This window comes from Erpetoichthys calabaricus, chromosome 13, assembly GCF_900747795.2.
Source record: "Erpetoichthys calabaricus chromosome 13, fErpCal1.3, whole genome shotgun sequence".
Classification (NCBI taxonomy): Eukaryota; Metazoa; Chordata; class Cladistia; order Polypteriformes; family Polypteridae; genus Erpetoichthys; species Erpetoichthys calabaricus.
In genome coordinates, this window is record NC_041406.2 from 84038630 (window position 1) to 84055870 (window position 17241).

Below are 17241 nucleotides of genomic sequence, written 5' to 3' on the forward strand. Positions count from 1 at the left end.
AGGTGACTCTGCATTGTCCGGCAGGGAGTACAGTGGAACCTCGGTTTGCGAGTAACTTGGTTTACGAGTTTTGCAAGACGAGCAAAAATTTTTTTTAAACGAGCGAGGTCTTGCAGTACGAGTAGTATGTATACGCTTTGTCTGCTGAGCATCATGTGATCACAACTGAGCTGATGGCTCTTCTCTCTCTCTCGCTGCGGGATTGTGGGCAATCGTCTCCTATTCTCCGTCTGAGTCGCCGTGCCTCACTCATATAGTCAACATCCGTACGAGCGTATACTGTTTACTGCAGCATTAGCATTGTGTGTGTGTGTGTGTGTGTGTGTGCACGCGCGCTCGCTCACTCGCTCGCGTGTATGTTTGTGCGCACGCTCGCATGTGTGTGTATGTTTGTGCGCACACGTACGCTCGCGTGTGTGTGTGTGTGTGTGTGTGTGTGTGTGTGTGTGTGCGCGCACACGTGTGCTGTGACGTGCAAGTCCCCGTCTTGCACCCTAAAACACAAAGCTGAGTCTCAGTACTTTAGCAACACCAGCTTTATTCAGCTTGAAACAGCAACAGTGCGGTTATTTATTGTAGCGGGATCTGCTGCTCTCCTATACACAGACACAGCAGTCAGGCAGGGCCCTGCGCATTTATAATGTTCCTTGTATCACTCATCGACGGCAGGCGCTTATAGCATGTCCGCAATCTTTTCGGATTCGCTTTTACGGCAAACTGCTACAGTGCTGGGAGACTGCGATTGCTTTGGGACGCTCTTCCGCGTGTCGTCCCGTTGGGTGGAATCCCACAAGAGTTTAGAAACTCACTCACATCAGCCATGATTCTTTTCAAAGGTAAAGTGCAGGTTAATTTGTTTTATGTATTTTTACTTTATATTTTGTATTAATCATTTTTATATGAATAGTTTTGGGTTGTGGAACAAATCATCTGAGTTTCCATTATTTCTTAGGGGGAAACTCACTTTGGTATACGAGTGCTTTGGACTGCAAGCACGTTTCCAGAACGAATTATGCTCGCAAACCGAGGTTCCACTGTAGTTGTGAATGTGAGTGCCTTCAGGGTGGAACAGCAGAAGCAGAACATAAGCAGGCACCTCCAATGCACACTCTAATGGAAGAATGAAAGTTTAATAGTAAAAACGTGGCACTTTAATATAAGAAAAAAAGAAAAACAAAACCAAGAACAGCTGCTGGGATTCCTGATTGCCGGACTGGAACGCAGTCAGCACTGCTGAGGCGGCCACTGCAAGGCCTGATGACAAGCCATGATTACCTCAATAATGAGTGAGCTTAATACTAAGGAATTAAATAAAACCTTCAGAAGTAGACATTAAACAGATTGTCGTAATTAGCCATTTATTCTAATTGCCATTTGTTTTTTTAAGAAATGCATATGTTGCTCAATCACACAAAAGAATGGAGAGCAGAAGAAGTGGTGGAAAGAGACGCTCTGGGCACTGCCAGTGTGGTAAAGCGGAGGCTTCCTATGCAGGCCCTTGACTAGGGCTGTCAAATTACACAAAAATTAGACTGTGAATACAAATATTAAAAATCAGTAAATATTCAAATGTAGATTAATAGTCCAAGGGCTACTAAGTGTGTGTGTTTGTGGGTAACGTGTCTTTGTATGCTTTATTAATAATATTTTTGGCATTTTTTTGGTCCTGGTGTGTCTGTTAAGCATTCAGCACTTCTAACTCAAGCACTGACAGTCCTTCACAAAAACGGGATTTTCTGTGCGTGGAAAGTGACAATGACCAAAGAGAAAAGTGGCACTTAACGTGCCTGTAATGCATATATTAAAATGCATATTTAAAAAACAGCTAAAGACTTTTCTATTTAGGAAAGCTTATTAACAAGAATACTATAATTATTGTTGTTTTAGCTCTGTTTTTATCTTGCCTTTGTTTAAACTTTTTATGTTGCACTTTGAGATTTACTGCTAATGTAAAGTGCCCCTATAAATAAAATGCATTATTATTATATGGAGTCACTCGTGATTACTCTCCTTTAATGAGCCTTTCTGGTTTGTGAAGACTGGAGACCACCGACGTGCACGTGGACCACTTAAGAGTTTACAATGTAAGGGACTTCATAAAATAACCTTTCATTTGCATAATATTTCTTAAAAATATTTCCTTCTTTGATTTTTGGATTTTTTTCTGTTGCCTTTACATCTCACCGAGCAAACACAGCAAGCCTTTCTCATTCCATTCTTGACACAATCCAACAGCAATGTGGGATTTTAAGCTTGAAATTGGGGGATGATAGATTATCCATCCAGTTTCCAACCCGCTGAATCTGAACACAGGGTCACGGGGGTCTGCTGGAGCCAATCCCAACCAACACAGGGCACAAGACAGGAACCAATCCTGGGCAGGACACCAACCCACCGCAGGACACACACACACCAAGCACACACTAGGGCCAATTTAGAATTGCCAATCGACCTAACCTGCATGTCTTTGGACTGTGGGAGGAAACCCACGCAGACACGGGGAGAACATGCAAACTCCACGCAGGGAGGACCCGTGAAGCGAACCCGGGTCTCCTTACTGCACAGGCAGCAGCGCTACCACTGCGCCACCGTGCCACCCGCTGATGGATTATGGGAAATAAAAACAAAAAGCACAGTTAGTGTTTCATTACAAGTGAAAAAAAGGCAACCGGTAAGATCTCCCTTTGGAGAAATAACACAGCCATGCAGGTAAGAAATGCCAGGCATTGCCAAAGGGAACCAAAAGACTTCCTGTTCAATGGAGACCCCCTGGGCCATTTCTGCTCCCTGGCCACTTTCGCGTGTTGTGTTACGGCTGCACAACAGGAACTGCAAGCTTTATGCAAAGTATGGGACGTGAAAAGTGAGGAGTGTTTGGGAGTCCACGGGGGACACCCCCGGGGGACACCCCCCCTCCCCCCCTCTTTAACACTTATTGCTTCATTGTGGTCAGGGAGGCAACTTAGAAGAGTCATGAGGTGTGAAGTGAGGTGTGTTTGGAGCGTCACGGGGGGCACTCCCAACCTTATTGCTTCAAAGCAATCAAAAGTTGACTGGGGGGAGATAGCAAATATTTTTAAATGATTCTACTCCATGTCTTTGATAGGTACTGTGGCTAATTCATATACTGTAATATAATCTTACATATAAACATCTACACATGAAAGTGTGTCCATCTGTCACAAGTACGAGGCTACAGCATGAAGCTTAAAAAGCCGGCAAGGCGGGCCGAGTTAACAAGTTGGAAGAAGGAAGAAGTGCAAGGCTACAGCATGAAGCTGAAAGAAAGCAAGTCTGTCACCAAAGTGAAACTGCAGACGAAGTAGAAACTCGCTTAGCCGGTAATACACAAGCGAGGCAAGCACATCGGCAAAACAAAACCTCCGAGGAGAGAGAAACTCGCATAGCCGCTGATAGACAAGGGGGGCCAGCATGTCCGCAAAAAAAAAAAAAAAAAACGCCAACTCTGCATTTCAATTTTTTTTTCCTCTGACGATTTCAATAGTTTCTAGGGGCTCAGGCTTTTTATACCATGAGTTTCCACAGCTACTATAATATATAATATAAAATATAATATAATATAATATAATATAATATAATATAATATCCATCCATCCATTATCCAACCTGTTATATCCTAACTACAGGGCCACGGGGGTCTTCTGGAGCCAATCCCAGCCAACACAGGGCACAAGGCAGGAAACAAACCCCAAGCAGGGCGCCAGCCCACCGCAGATAATATAATATAATATAATATATGTGGTGGACTGGCACCCTGCCCTGGGATTGGCTCCAGAAGACCCCCGTGACCCTGTAGTTAGGATAATGGATGGATGGATGGATGGATAATAGAATATACTGCTCAAAAAAAATTAAAGGAACCCTTTTTAATCTGAGTATAGCATCATGTCAATGAAACATGTGGGCTATTGATCTGGCCAGTTAAGTAGCAGAGGGGCTTGTTCATCAGTTTCAGCTGCTTTCGTGCACTAGAGGGGCAACAATGAGACGACCCCCAAAACAGGAATGAATGGTTTAACAGGTGGAGGCCACTGACATTTTTCCCTCCTCATCTGTTTTGTCATTTGGCTGTGCTCAGTGTCACTACTGGTAGCATGAGGCCATACCTGGACCCTACAGAGGTTGGTTGCACAGGTAGTCCAACGTCTCCAGGATGGCACATCAATATGTGCCATTGCCAGAAGGTTTGTTGTGTCTCCCAGCACAGTCTCAAGGGCATGGAGGAGATTCCATGAGACAGGCAGTTACTTGAGGAGAGCTGGACAGGGCCCCTCGTAGAAGGTCCTTAACCCATCAGCAGGACCCACCGGTATCTGCTCTTTTGAGCAAGGAGGAACAGGATGAGCACTGCCAGAGCCTACAAAATGACCTCCAGCAGGCAGGCAGGCCACTGGTGTGAATGTCTGTGACCAAACAATCAGAAACAGACTTCATGAGAGTGACCTGAGGGCCCGACGTCCTCTAGTGGGCCCTGTGCTCACTGCTCACTCGGCACCATGGAACTCAATTGGCATTTTCTGTAGAATACCAAAATTGGCAGGTCCACCACTGGTGCCCTGTGCTTGTCACAGATGAGAGTAGGTTCACCCTGAGCACATGTGACAGACGTGAAAGAGTCTGGAGAAGCCATGGAGAACGTTACGCTGCCTGTTGTTTGGTGGTGGGTCAGTGATGGTATATCTGGGGAGGCATATCCATGAAGTGATGCACAGACCTCTACAGGCTAGACAACGGCACCGCAGGACAGCCATTAGGTATCAGAATGAAATCCTTGGACCCATTGTCAGACCCTACGCTGGTGCACGACAATGCCCATCCTCATGTGGCGAGAGTATGCAGGCTCTGCTCTGCCCCCACGCTCTGCTTGCCTGACCTCAGTCCAATAGAACACCCCTGGGTGGGACATTATATTTCAGTCCATTTGACACCTCAGCCTGTCCAGAAGCTCATTGATGCCCTGGTCCAGATCTAGGAGGAGATCCCCCAGGACACCATCCGTCGTCTCATTAGGACGTTGTCAGGCATGCCTACGAGCATGTGGGGGCCGTACAAACTACTGAGTATGATTTGGAGTTGCTGCAATGAAATTTTTGCAAAATGGACGAGCCTGCCTGCCGCATCATTTTTTCCCTTTGATTTTCAGGGTGTCTTTGAATTCAGCCCCCTGTAGGTTGATCATTTTCATTTCCATCAAACGATGTGCCATCCTTTCGTTCCTAACACATTACCATATCAGTCCATATCAGTAGAGAGAGCCAGCAGGATTATTTTTCCCATTGAGATCTGATGTGTTTTCAAAGTGTTCCTTTAATTGTTTTGAGCAGTTTATAAGATAATATAAAGTGCTTAATATGGGCCAGTAGCCCCTTCATGCACTGTGCCAGGACTTCCCTGTTCTGGCCTCATGAACACTGCAATTACTTTTATGACTTCAGACACTTCGCCCCACAATGCACCAGAATTTTTTTTACCAAAGTTTCTGGATAGCATCGGACATTCTGACCTCCAAGGGGTCCCTCACCCCTAGCCAGCCCCAATCATCACCCACCTGGTCACAGAAACTGTTTCTGTATATCAATCCACTTTCAGACCTCCAGGGGGGCCTGAGCTCCTCCCACCCCAATGTTCCTTCAAAGTTATTGTACTGATGAACGGATGCGAACAACATATGAGCTGATAATTAATGTGTAAAGGAGAATACAATGAATGACGAGAGTGAAGTGGTCTCCCATGGAGTATCAAGCAAAACGTAGATGTGTGGAGCTTCCAAAAAAAAAAATGGCTCGAGGGAACATAACCGTCCACCTGCTATCTGAAATTGTTGAAGTTTTTTCCCCAATTAAACTGCTGAATAGGCTGTAATATAACGGTGCCTCGGTGAACTGGAACATCCCAAGTTGGAATCCTGAACCTTCTTGCATGGAATTTGACAAATCGGCCCCCATATGTTCAAGTTTGCCCGGGTGGGCCCTGTGGTGGACTGGGGTCCTGCGCTACAGTAGGCTCCGCCCCTCCAGCATTGCCTTACACGCGATTGAGAGTATCACATAGACCCTTATTCTCTAGGACTCCGTAGCCAACGCTAGGACACGGGCTCAGCAGGACGTTTGTCTCCTTTGGGGCGTTTAGGGTCAGCGTGCCGTTTGTCCCCTCGTGCTGCGCTCACATTGCGCTTCATCTGCACTGCAGTTTCTCATCTAAGACTAGCAGGCTACTCAACATAATTTGCCTGTCTTTATAATTTATATTTTCTCAGGGAGTCCCGTTGCTCTCGTGTATAATAAATCATGACCAAACTATGCTAAAACTGTTCCTGGGTATTTCCACGGTTTATGCCATTTAATATACGCACCTCGTCTTTCTGTGTGGCTTTTTAATGTCCCTTTCTCAATGCCTCATTGATCTTAGCTCAGATTTCAATTTGACCTGCACGATCCGATTGTTTCTCCATATTTTCTGGAAACGCAGCCATTTCACGGTTTTTAATTTTCTTGTTTTTTTCTTCTTCTTCTTCTTCTTCATTTTATTAGTAATACCTGTCATCAAACATTTATCTTTATTCTCATGGCAGTCGATGGTAAACATGCAAAATAAGCCATCATCATCATCTTCTCCGCCGAGGTTAATTTATATGACATCATTAGCTGGCCCAATTATTAATCAAGCAGGTTATCCTACAATTAAGAATGAGGACCAGACTCGGGTCCTGTCACGCAACAATCCTTGAAAGCCCCCAAGAGCCCATCGTCTTTGCCATTAAAGATTTCAGATTAACATTTTAAAATAATGAACTTTATTTCATGTCCGACTAAGTAGGCGCTCATCTTCTGATTAATGATGCATACACAATTTAATCCAAACAAATTTATATTAAATTTATAATAAGATTCTAATAGGAAATCAATATTATTTCACTTAGAATGATTCCAGAGGGGGGGAAAGAATTGAATCTTCTGGGAATACGATTTCAATGTATTGATTTCTAATAAGGACAAGTGAAACAGAATTGAAGAAAAATGCAATTAAAACTCCGCAAATCTGCATTGCAGGATGTAATCGGCTCAATGTGTGTCTGTCGTGATTTATCACAAAGAAATACAAAAAAAGTGAAAAATGCAAGACATGTAATGATAATAATAACCTGAAAAGTAAATTAACAGAAAATGGAAAGCAGAACCTAAAGATACTTTTAATGAAATATACTGATTTTGTTTCAATCTTAGCACAGTATACAATAAAGAAATAGCACACTGTAATAAATAATGCACAGCATCCATGTAAAACACAATAGACAATTATAATGAACTATATATTTATACAAGAATGAAATACATAAATACAAAATATAAGGTATAACCAGGGCCGGATTTATATGAAAAGAGGCCCTAGGCTATTCCACTTATGAGGCCCTTTCACCTTCCATTTTTAAGTTTGTAAATTACATGAGAGATAATAAATTTTGCTAACAATTTGAATGTAGGCCCCTCTTGATCTTGAGGCCCTAGGCTGAAGCCTAGTTAGCCTATAGGAAAATCCGGCCCTGGGTATAACCAAACACTAATGTACTACCCCATTATTTTATTTTTCTTAGATTATTTAACAGGGCGGCACGGTGGCGCAGTGGGTAGCGCTGCTGCCTCGCAGTTAGGAGAAACTCCCTGCGTGGAGTCTGCATGTTCTCCCCGTGTCTACGTAAGTTTTCTCCCAAAGACATGCAGGTTAGGTGCATTGGCGATTCTAAATTGTCCCTAGTGTGTGCTTGGTGTGTGGGTGTGTGTGCCCTGCGGTGGGCTGGCACTCTGCCTGGGGTTTGTTTCCTGCCTTGCACCCTGTGCTGGCTGGGATTGGCTCCAGCAGACCCCCGTGACCTTGTAGTTAGAATATAGCGGGTTGGATCATGAATGAATGGATGGATGGATTACTTAACGTGTCTCGTTACCAACATAACTGCCCCAAACAAGGAAGCACAGTAGTATGACAAGTGCCATGCGACATATATAAAAAAATAAAAACTACATAAACATGAGAAGATCGATACAATGTGAAAAAATCTATTTTTTCTAATTTTTATATGTGTACTATGCTTAATTAAATATACTGATTTTCTTTCAAACTATCGTGTGTTGGTTAGGTTCTGCTTACATTTATCACAATGCCCTAACAGTCCGCCGCCCTTTTGAAGTTTACATTCCAGAAATCGCAATCCGTTTATTTTAGACCACCGTGGGTCTTCCATCCATCCATCCATCCATTTATTTTCCAACCCGCTGAATCCGAACACAGGGTCACGGGGGTCTGCTGGAGCCAATCCCAGCCAACACAGGGCACAAGGCAGGAACCAATCCCGGGCAGGGTGCCAACCCACCGCAGATCGTGGGTCTTTTTAAAGTCAAACAGAACACGTCAAAGAACATAACGTAAGGAATAAGAACCCGAATTTAGACGCGAGGGCAGCATCACGACGTATTCAGCTAGCAGGTCCCGAGACTCACTCGGCCCTTTCATTTTACAGATCGATGGCTGATATTTTACCCGAACCTTTCAAGGACCACTTTACTCCCGAACTCGCACATTTTCCATGTCACAAACTCCGGGAGTCGGGGGGAATGAATCAAACGCTGCCTGGCTTTTAAAAAGTCTTCTTAACTTCCAACCATGCCAGGAAATTATGACCTGCTACTTCAGCGCCACACACCTTAATATAAACTGTTTACAGTCGAGCAATAAATCATCCCGGCTAGATAATAAGGCGACGTGCCGGCCTTTTAGGATACGGCTAATTAGAGTCTTCTGTTATAGACCTGCCGCAGTTGAGACGCTCGGTTTTACATTCACTTTTCTGCAAGGCTCTTCGCATTTTTCAATTTGAATTTTGGGTGGAACAGCGGCACCTATTTATATTACTGGAATATCGAGTCAGAGAGCCTACGATGGTAGTGAACAGACAGACATGACAGGCGCTATAGAGAGAGAAACGATTGGTGTTAGAGGTGCTATATGACAAGGCGCTATATGCTAGTTAATTAGGAAGATCACTGGACACACTGAGAATTCATTGCAGTATCTCTTTGTGATCTGCCATTACTACTGCGGACCATTTCAATTTTCTCTCTCTCCCTCTCTCTCTCTCTCTCTCAGTGTCAAGCTCTTGGTCTGCCTTGGACTGGATGCTGTCATGGAGGGCCCGTTTCAGAGCTCTTTTAGCAGAATTAAATTGTTGTCATTTGCCTGTGAAACGCTCCTTCTCTGAAAGCGGCTGACCTTCAATTGCCAGAATTTGACCTCTCTGTATACAGAATTGGTGCGTCCTTACTAACCCTCTATGTTTTGTGCGGATGCTGTATTGTATTTTCATATTGAATTTGTAATTAGTGCATAGTGTACTAGGCTTGTAAGTGAAAGTGTGCTTCATAAGAATAAATTGATTTGAACTGAACAGATATTCAAATAGATAGATATGAAAGACATTATATAATAAAGATATAAATAGAGAAAACACTACAAGATGCAGTAGATAGACAGACAGACATGAAAGGCACTATATGATAAAGACATAAATAAGGAAGACACTACAATATACAGTAGATAGACAGACAGACAAACAAGCTCCTGTGGTTAGGGGGCACCTTCAGGGTCATTGCAAGGTATGTAATACCACTCTAAAAACAAGAGAGGGCGCTGCCATCACCATGTTCTCCTTTTCCATTTGCAGTTTGGGCGAATGTCAGCTGGAAGACATCTGCCTTCACTTCCTGACCTGTTCCAGAGGCCATGCCCCTTCCGGGAGGTCACTGCATGACCACCTTGGCCACTGGAAGTTGACAATTCAGTTTGAACCTGTGACCGAGCACAGGCAGAGCTCCTTCTCAGAAGTGTTTATTCAAGGAACCTCGTGAGTTAAGGCAAAGCCCGGATTTGAAATCTACCAGAGCCTTTTTAAAAGTTTTCTTCATTTCTTTGCCTTTTTTAAAACAGGGAACACCAGATGGTTACTCCAACTGATGGTGGAATATCTGTGTCTCTGTTTTATTACAATAGATAGGTAGTTGGATACAAAATATATAATAAATAAATAAATAAATAAATAGGGAAGGCACCGTAAGCCAGATAGATATGAAAGACACTATATAATAATTTAAATAGGCAAGACGCCATAAGGCAGATAGATACATATGAAAGGCACTATAAAATAGATGGAATGATAGATATGAAAGAGATGACTTTATTATATAGTGTCATTCATATTTATCTTATGTTGTTTTCCATATTTATATCTTAATTATTTAGTGTTTTATGTATCTATAGTATCGATCTTATGGCATATTGTTGCCTATTTACACTATATAATAAAAACATACAGTAGATAGATAGATCCTAATTTTAGTATAGTAGGCAGGATAGATAGATATATAGCTAGATAGACATAAGAAAGGCACTATATGATAGATAGGTAGATCCTAATTTTAGTATAGTAGACAGGATGGATAGATAGATAGATAGACAGACAGACAGATCCTAATTTTAGTATAGTAGGCAGGATAGATAGACAGATAGATGCTATACAACAGATACATAATAAACAAACAGACAGTACATGATAAACAGATAATGGAGTAAAATGTAAATATTGTTTCTCTCTCACTATAACCAAGGACAAAAAGTGAAAGCCATTAAAGAGAAAATGCGCAGCTTCCAGAGGCGACCACTCAGATGACTTCCAGGTGCCCTCAGGCGGTGCTCATCTAAAGGTCTCCTCATCCGTAATAATGTGGACTACAAAGTGTGCCGTTTCAGTCGGCATTTTCATTAACAGAATAATTTCATTGCTTTTAAATTCTAAAAAGGCAAAGGGCACCAAAAAATAAATAAACAAATTCTAATTGGCCTTTTCCTTACATTTCCATTTTTCTGCACAGTGACACGTTAAGGTCTTCCAACTTTGCTCTTCTTGCAGTTCTAAGGCATTGCTGAACACCTCTTTCTGAAAGTTTATTTCCTCTGTAATGTGGGGTGGCACAGATAACAAGTAATAAAATATAATGTACTATGTTATATTACATTGTATTACATTATAATCAGATTGATATATGATATGAGATTATACAGTATAATATATGGTCCTGTAGTGGTAGTGCTGCTGCCTCATAACAACAGACAGGGGTTCAAGTCCTGAGTGCTCCCTGCATGCTGCCTGCATGTTCTCCTTGTGTTTGTTTAGCTTTCCTCCCGCAGTCCAAAGGCATGCTGGTTAGGTGAAGCGCTCTTATTACATTGGCCCTGATGTGTGTGTGTGCGTGTGTGTGTGTGTGTTCACCCTGTGATGGGCTGTCCAGGTTTTGTTCCTGTTTTGTTCCCAATGATTGCTGGGATCGGCAGATCCGGCTTTTTTTCCCTGGTGGCTCAGCTGTTTACTGCTACTGCCTTACAGATGCAGCTCCCGGGGTTCAAATTCCCCTTGTGGAGTCTGCAGGTTCTTCACTGAGTCTTCCATTTTTTTTTTCTTCTTCCATATCCCCAAAGGTGTGCTTGTCAGGCAATTCTAAATGAGCTGCATGAGCTTTCATATCTCTAGATTTACTTTAAGGTCTGAAGTACAGGATAAGGAGACAGTTGTAATGTAAGCTCAGAATGCACGCGTGTAAACCGCTTTGGTTAAAGGCGTCTACCACATCAACAGTAAGAACAATAAAGTGCCGCCATAAAAGGTTCCATTTAGGCCCTGGTGTATCTCAAATCTCCCTACAGACAGCGCAAGCGCGCCTTAGCACTTTGTCCAGTTGTCTTCCATATTTGTTTCATTTTTTCCATTTTGTTTGTATTTTCTGGAGAGCACACAGGCATAGCAGTTACCAGAGCGGTCTCACAGCTCACTCTTGGGTTCAACTCCCCATCAGGCTCTGACTTTTTTGGAGTTTGCCTGTTACTCCCATTCCATCCATCACAAAGATGTGTGTTTAGGTGACTGACATTTTGGTAAGTAATTATTAATATGCACAAAACGTAGGCAGTGTGGTGTAGTGGTCAAGGCTTTGGACCTCAGACCCGGAGGTTGCAGGTTCATATCTCACTACTGACACCATATGACTGTGAGCAGGTCATGTCACCTTCCAGTGCTCCAACTGGAAAAACCGGAAAGAAACGCAATCAGCTAGTCTCTCAAGTGTTAGAAGTTGCTTTGAATAAGGGTGTCAGTCGTGTTGCGGTCCACTGCCACTCAGATTCACACCATTGATAGGAAGGTGATTTATTTATTTTTTCGGTGGAGATTCCAGGAACGCAGCCAACCCGCACACACACTCACAGACAGAGACATGAATCAAACAAATGTTTGAAATATATTGAGTGAAAATCAATTAACAACCACAAAAATCAGATAACACTCCCCTTCCCCTTTTGGTGATACAAATATTAAACACAACAATCAACCACGACAATAAACACTCACGACAATGTCCTTATCACAGTTCCAATGCGGCAGAAACGGATGAAATGGTATGGAATAAAGATGACAATGACGATTCCGGGAACAACTTCCGTAATAAATTAACTAAACAGTCGTACCGGTAGTCCTGAGCAGCGAGGGGTGAGATTTGTGGGAGCGCTCCCTCCAAAGATGCATGTCGACTAATCGACCACTATTCACACGACAGGCAGGCACGAGACGGTGGTCCGTTAGTCCTTGCGAGAAACGATTGAGGGTACCAATAACTTTACAGTGGTTACGTAGGACGGGACACCCGGGATACACAGAACACAGACCCTCCTCTTGCTGCTTCACTGGCCCCTTTTCAAGTTTCCCGCTATCCCTTCTTGTCCCCAACATCCCCATTTTAGACATCCAATGAGGGCAGAACCCTTTGGGGCTGCTGGGAATTGGAGTCCTTCCAGCAGTAGCACTGCTACAGTTGTTAATGGAAAATGTGGTCTTTGGCTGATGAAAAGCGCTATATAATAAACAGCTGGGTTTATTACTTGATATGAGAATTGGCATCGCCTCAAGGGCTGACTTCAATGCTGCCATTACCGACTCCGACACCCTGGAAAGTGTGAATTCTCTAAGAGGACGGATTTTTATTAACAATGACAGCCTAAATGATTCAAAGCTCCAAACCTCTGAACAGAGGAAAAGGACAGAAAATAAATGTGATAACACGCAACAGATTTCCCTTATCACTTGAAGGGGCTCATCAGATTACCGTCGCCTGTTCCCAGTACATCTAAGATTTATTTTCCCTGCTTGGTAGTGAAGCACACACACTTGAGGATGCTTCCAGATGAAAAATGGCATGAGGCAGTAGCGGAGTTGTAATGGGAAAGTGGATATCAAGCTCACTGTGTAGTGCACATCTGGATTAAAAACAATAACTGCAGAAAACAAGAAGACGCTCAAAGCGCCAGGGGGTCCTTCTCTTTTGTCATGGGGGTCTTGTGATTAGTGATGAGCAAACTCCACCAAATTCTCTCCCCCTCAAGATTTGGCAATTACAACACAAAAGTTTGGGAATTTTTGGAGAACTCAGCGAAATGCATTGCATTTTACACCGCAATAAAATAAATCACCGTCCTAGGACAGTGTGAATCCAAGTGTCTTTGCAACGGCTACAATCTGTTTAAAAATGCATCTGTTCAGTTGCTGAACCTGCCACCAGAGAAGGAAGGCGCAGTGCAATTGGTCACAACATGCAAGAAAATTCAGCAAATCAGGCATGGTAGCGCAGATCAGGTAGCGCCATTCCCCATCACAACATTGGCTGCTAACAGTTTTGTGATGTCACACTGGCCTTGCAAAGCATCAAGGGCCTCTGGGGGGGAAAAAAAGGTCCTCTAAGCCGACCAAAGGGCAAATTTTAAGGGAAAAATTTGGCAAACAAGGTCACGGGCAAACCCAGCAGATTCACTGTAATAAAAATGCTTTCAGTGAATTTCTCCAATTAGGGTTAGGGTGTGTCTAGCCATTGTGATTCACACGATGTACAGATTGGTCTCCGGGCTGCTCCTAATGACCATGCTCCTCTCATTCAAGTCCTACGACGTTTGTGTGACTTTCAGGACGCTGGTTTGCGGCACATCAGAAGCTCTTCTTGTGGACACATCTAATCGGATCAAAAGTCTACCGTCACTCATACAGATATTAACAGCCAATTAATCCAAACCCATCCTTGGTGATTAGAAATGTTAGGTGTCAGAAGATAGTTCCACCCTTCACGTCTCTCTGTAAGAAGTCATTTTACTATCTGGTGTGCTTATCAAAACTTTGACCACCCATCTGATTCTAATTGGTTCACACTTTTATTTCATGGCATCTTGACTACTGGAATTCTCGGTTTGCTGGGCTTTCCCAAAAAATTCCTGCAGAGATTACAACATAAAAACTGTCCATCTTTGTGAACTTTTCCTGAGCCCATTGGTTCTCCCTCAGGTCAGGGTCTTCCAACATTTTGCCTGTCCCTGCCATCTGTGATGTGCATTATAGGAATTTCTGCTGTTGGTTTCTCAGGTTTGGAACAATCTGATGCAATTTGTCTGCGCTTCTACAATACTGGTGAAAATTAAAGACACTTCTCTTTAAATCGATTTGCTACAAGATGGACAACATTAAAAATGTATCAGGGGTTTAATTATTTTTTTTTTTGAGTGGGTTGTGAATATCAGGGGACATTTCTACTGTTACACCACATGTGCTTCAGAAGAGGCCACCCACCTGAAGCTAAGTTTGTTCAGGCCCGGCCAGTACTTGGATGGGAGAGCATCTGGGAAAAGCTTGGGTTGCTGCTGGAAGAGGTGTTGGAGAGGCTGTATGTCGATCCCAATGCCCCCCCTGTGCAGTGACGGGGACACTGAGCTGTAGAAATGGCACGGATGAGACACAAAAACAAGGTCCTGACTCTCTGAGGTCATAAAAGATCCCTGGCCATCCTTCATAAAGAGTAGAGTGCATCTCGATGTCCAGGCTAATTTGCCCACCTTGGCCTAGTCATTCCGGCCCCCTAATCATCCCCTGTCTCTAACTGTCTCGCTTGCTCTCTCTCACCCCTTTACCACCTAACAGCTCATGTGTGGCGAGCATATGGACAAAAAAAAAAAAATGGCTGCCGTCACATCATCCAGGTGGATGCTACACCTTAGTGGTGGCTGAAATGGCCACTTTGAGTAGTGAGAAAAGCGCAATATAAATGTAAAGAATTATTATTAGAATTAAATGTGTTTATTTCAGAAGGAGAAAGATGGACTGTCCTCTCCGAATAGGAGGTGAGTTACTACCTCAAGTGGTGGAGTTTAAATATTTGGGGTTTTGTTTCATGAGTGAGGAGTAAAGGGATGGTGAGATCGACAGAGGGATCGGGGCGGCGAGCAGTTATGTGGTTGTTATACCGATCTGAAGTGGTGAAGAAGGAGCTAAGCTAGAAGGAGAAGCTCTCGATTTGCCAGTCGATCTACAGCCCTACCCTCACCTATGGTCAGGAGTTTTGGGCAACAGCTGAAAGATTGAGATCGCAGATACACACTGCTGAAATGAACCTTCTCTACAGGGTCGCTGAGCTTTCCATCAGGGACTGGACGAGAAGCACAGAGATGCCTGGGAGGCGGTAGGAGTGGAGCTGCTGACCCTCAGCATCGAGAGGAGCCAACTGAGGAGGTTCAGGCATTTGATACGGACGCCTCCTTGTGGAAGTTTAACGGGCACAACCAGCTAGGAAAAGACGCAACGTTCGCTGGGAGGACTACTTCTCCCAGATGGTTTGGGAATGTCTTGGGATCCCACAGTATAAGTTGGCAAGTGTGGCAGGGCCTCGCCACAAAGACAGATAGTCTCAGGTAAGGGGTGGAAAATGAATGAATGAATGAATGAATGATAGTGTTGTTTTTGTCATTAAGCTCCACCACATCACCATTTTATTTTGTATTTCGGCATCTCTATTGGAATGCGACTCCCATTTTTTTGGGGGTCTGTTGTCTCAAATGTTGCTGCGTCAAACTCTGTTGATGCAATAATTGTGCAGCGGCCTCTCCTCATTGGAAGTTATGGACAAAACACTGGGCACTCTGGGCACGTTTCATTTCTGAATTCCGGTTATGAAATCTCAAGCTGAAAGGAGAAAACGAGAGTTTCAGCTTTGGCAACTGATTTGGTGTGTGTGTGCGCGCGTGTGTGTGTGTCAAGCTAAGGGTGCATGACATCCCATAACAAATCTAATGAGCAACACCCACCCCACAATAATATAAATAAAACCATCATTATTATTAATTAACTCCTTGTGAAGAAGTGCCACCACATGGTTCAAGTCGGCCATATTTACAGCTGGGGGTCTAGAACTAGGACTTCAAAAAAACCATTTGACTGTGTGTGTGTGTGTGTGTGTGTGTGTGTGTGTATGTATTCAGACCAGCAGTCTGGAACATTCTGTAACGCCATTGACGCTTAGAGGAGTCGAGGATGATATCAGCACTGAGTCAGCCGCAGCAGGAGCTGGCATTGCACATTCAAAGGAGCGTCTTCAGTGCCAGTCACAGGCGAGCCTGGCAGAGTCGCAAGATCTCCATTCTAGCGTGGCTAAAGTGAGCGATCCTTCTGAAGACAGCGAGCTGCCTAAAAGAGCAAAAATTCATGAGCTGAGCACTGACAAGTGTGGTGTCAGAAGAAGAGCAACTAGAAGACCTACAGTCCGACACAGCAAAGCGCCGAATGCCACAGAGACGCACCAACGGAGTAACGAAGAGTCCTGAAGCTCAGATCCAGGACCTGGAAGACCACGTGTAGCCTCAGTTCAGAAACTGCTACCTCTTACCATACAATGGACAGATCATCACCTAGAACTGCAGCGTCAATAACCCTTAATGGGCCACTTGAGAGCGTAACACTTAATGTCCCCCATCACAGGCCACACACCCACAGCAGAAGACGAGACCACCCAGCCATTTCGAACACTTTGGGTGCTGGTGAAAGGAGTCTGAGTTGGTTGCTCGAAGGGATGGCCAGGTAGCGACTGACTCTTACATTGGGCTGCGGCGACATTGGAGTCGAATCAGCAGCAGTACGAGCAGACATGAGCAGCTTCAGTGCCAGCTGCAGGTGAGCCTATTAAAAATGACAAGCCTGGCCCAGTCATACGATCACTAACTAGAGGGGCTAAACAGAGCGGTCCTTTGGAAGATAGTAAGCCGCCTAAATGAAGGAGGAAATGACCAAGAGTCTACTGGGTGGACATTTATATTGATATG

General features: G+C 43.8%; 1 protein-coding gene across 8 annotated transcripts in view; it reads right to left on the reverse strand.

Moving 5' to 3' along the window:
* The window catches only part of kcng2 (potassium voltage-gated channel, subfamily G, member 2), a 154759-nt gene that overhangs the window by 99114 nt on the left and 38404 nt on the right, over positions 1–17241 (reverse strand). For 2 of the 8 annotated variants that reach the window (XM_051935712.1, XM_051935710.1), the window contains exon 1: positions 2185–2272. The exons of the other annotated variants lie outside the window; for them this stretch is intronic. The gene's annotated coding sequence lies outside the window, so the exon portion shown is untranslated. Of the gene's footprint in view, positions 1–2184; positions 2273–17241 lie in introns of those variants that run through there. 8 annotated transcript variants of the gene reach the window in all.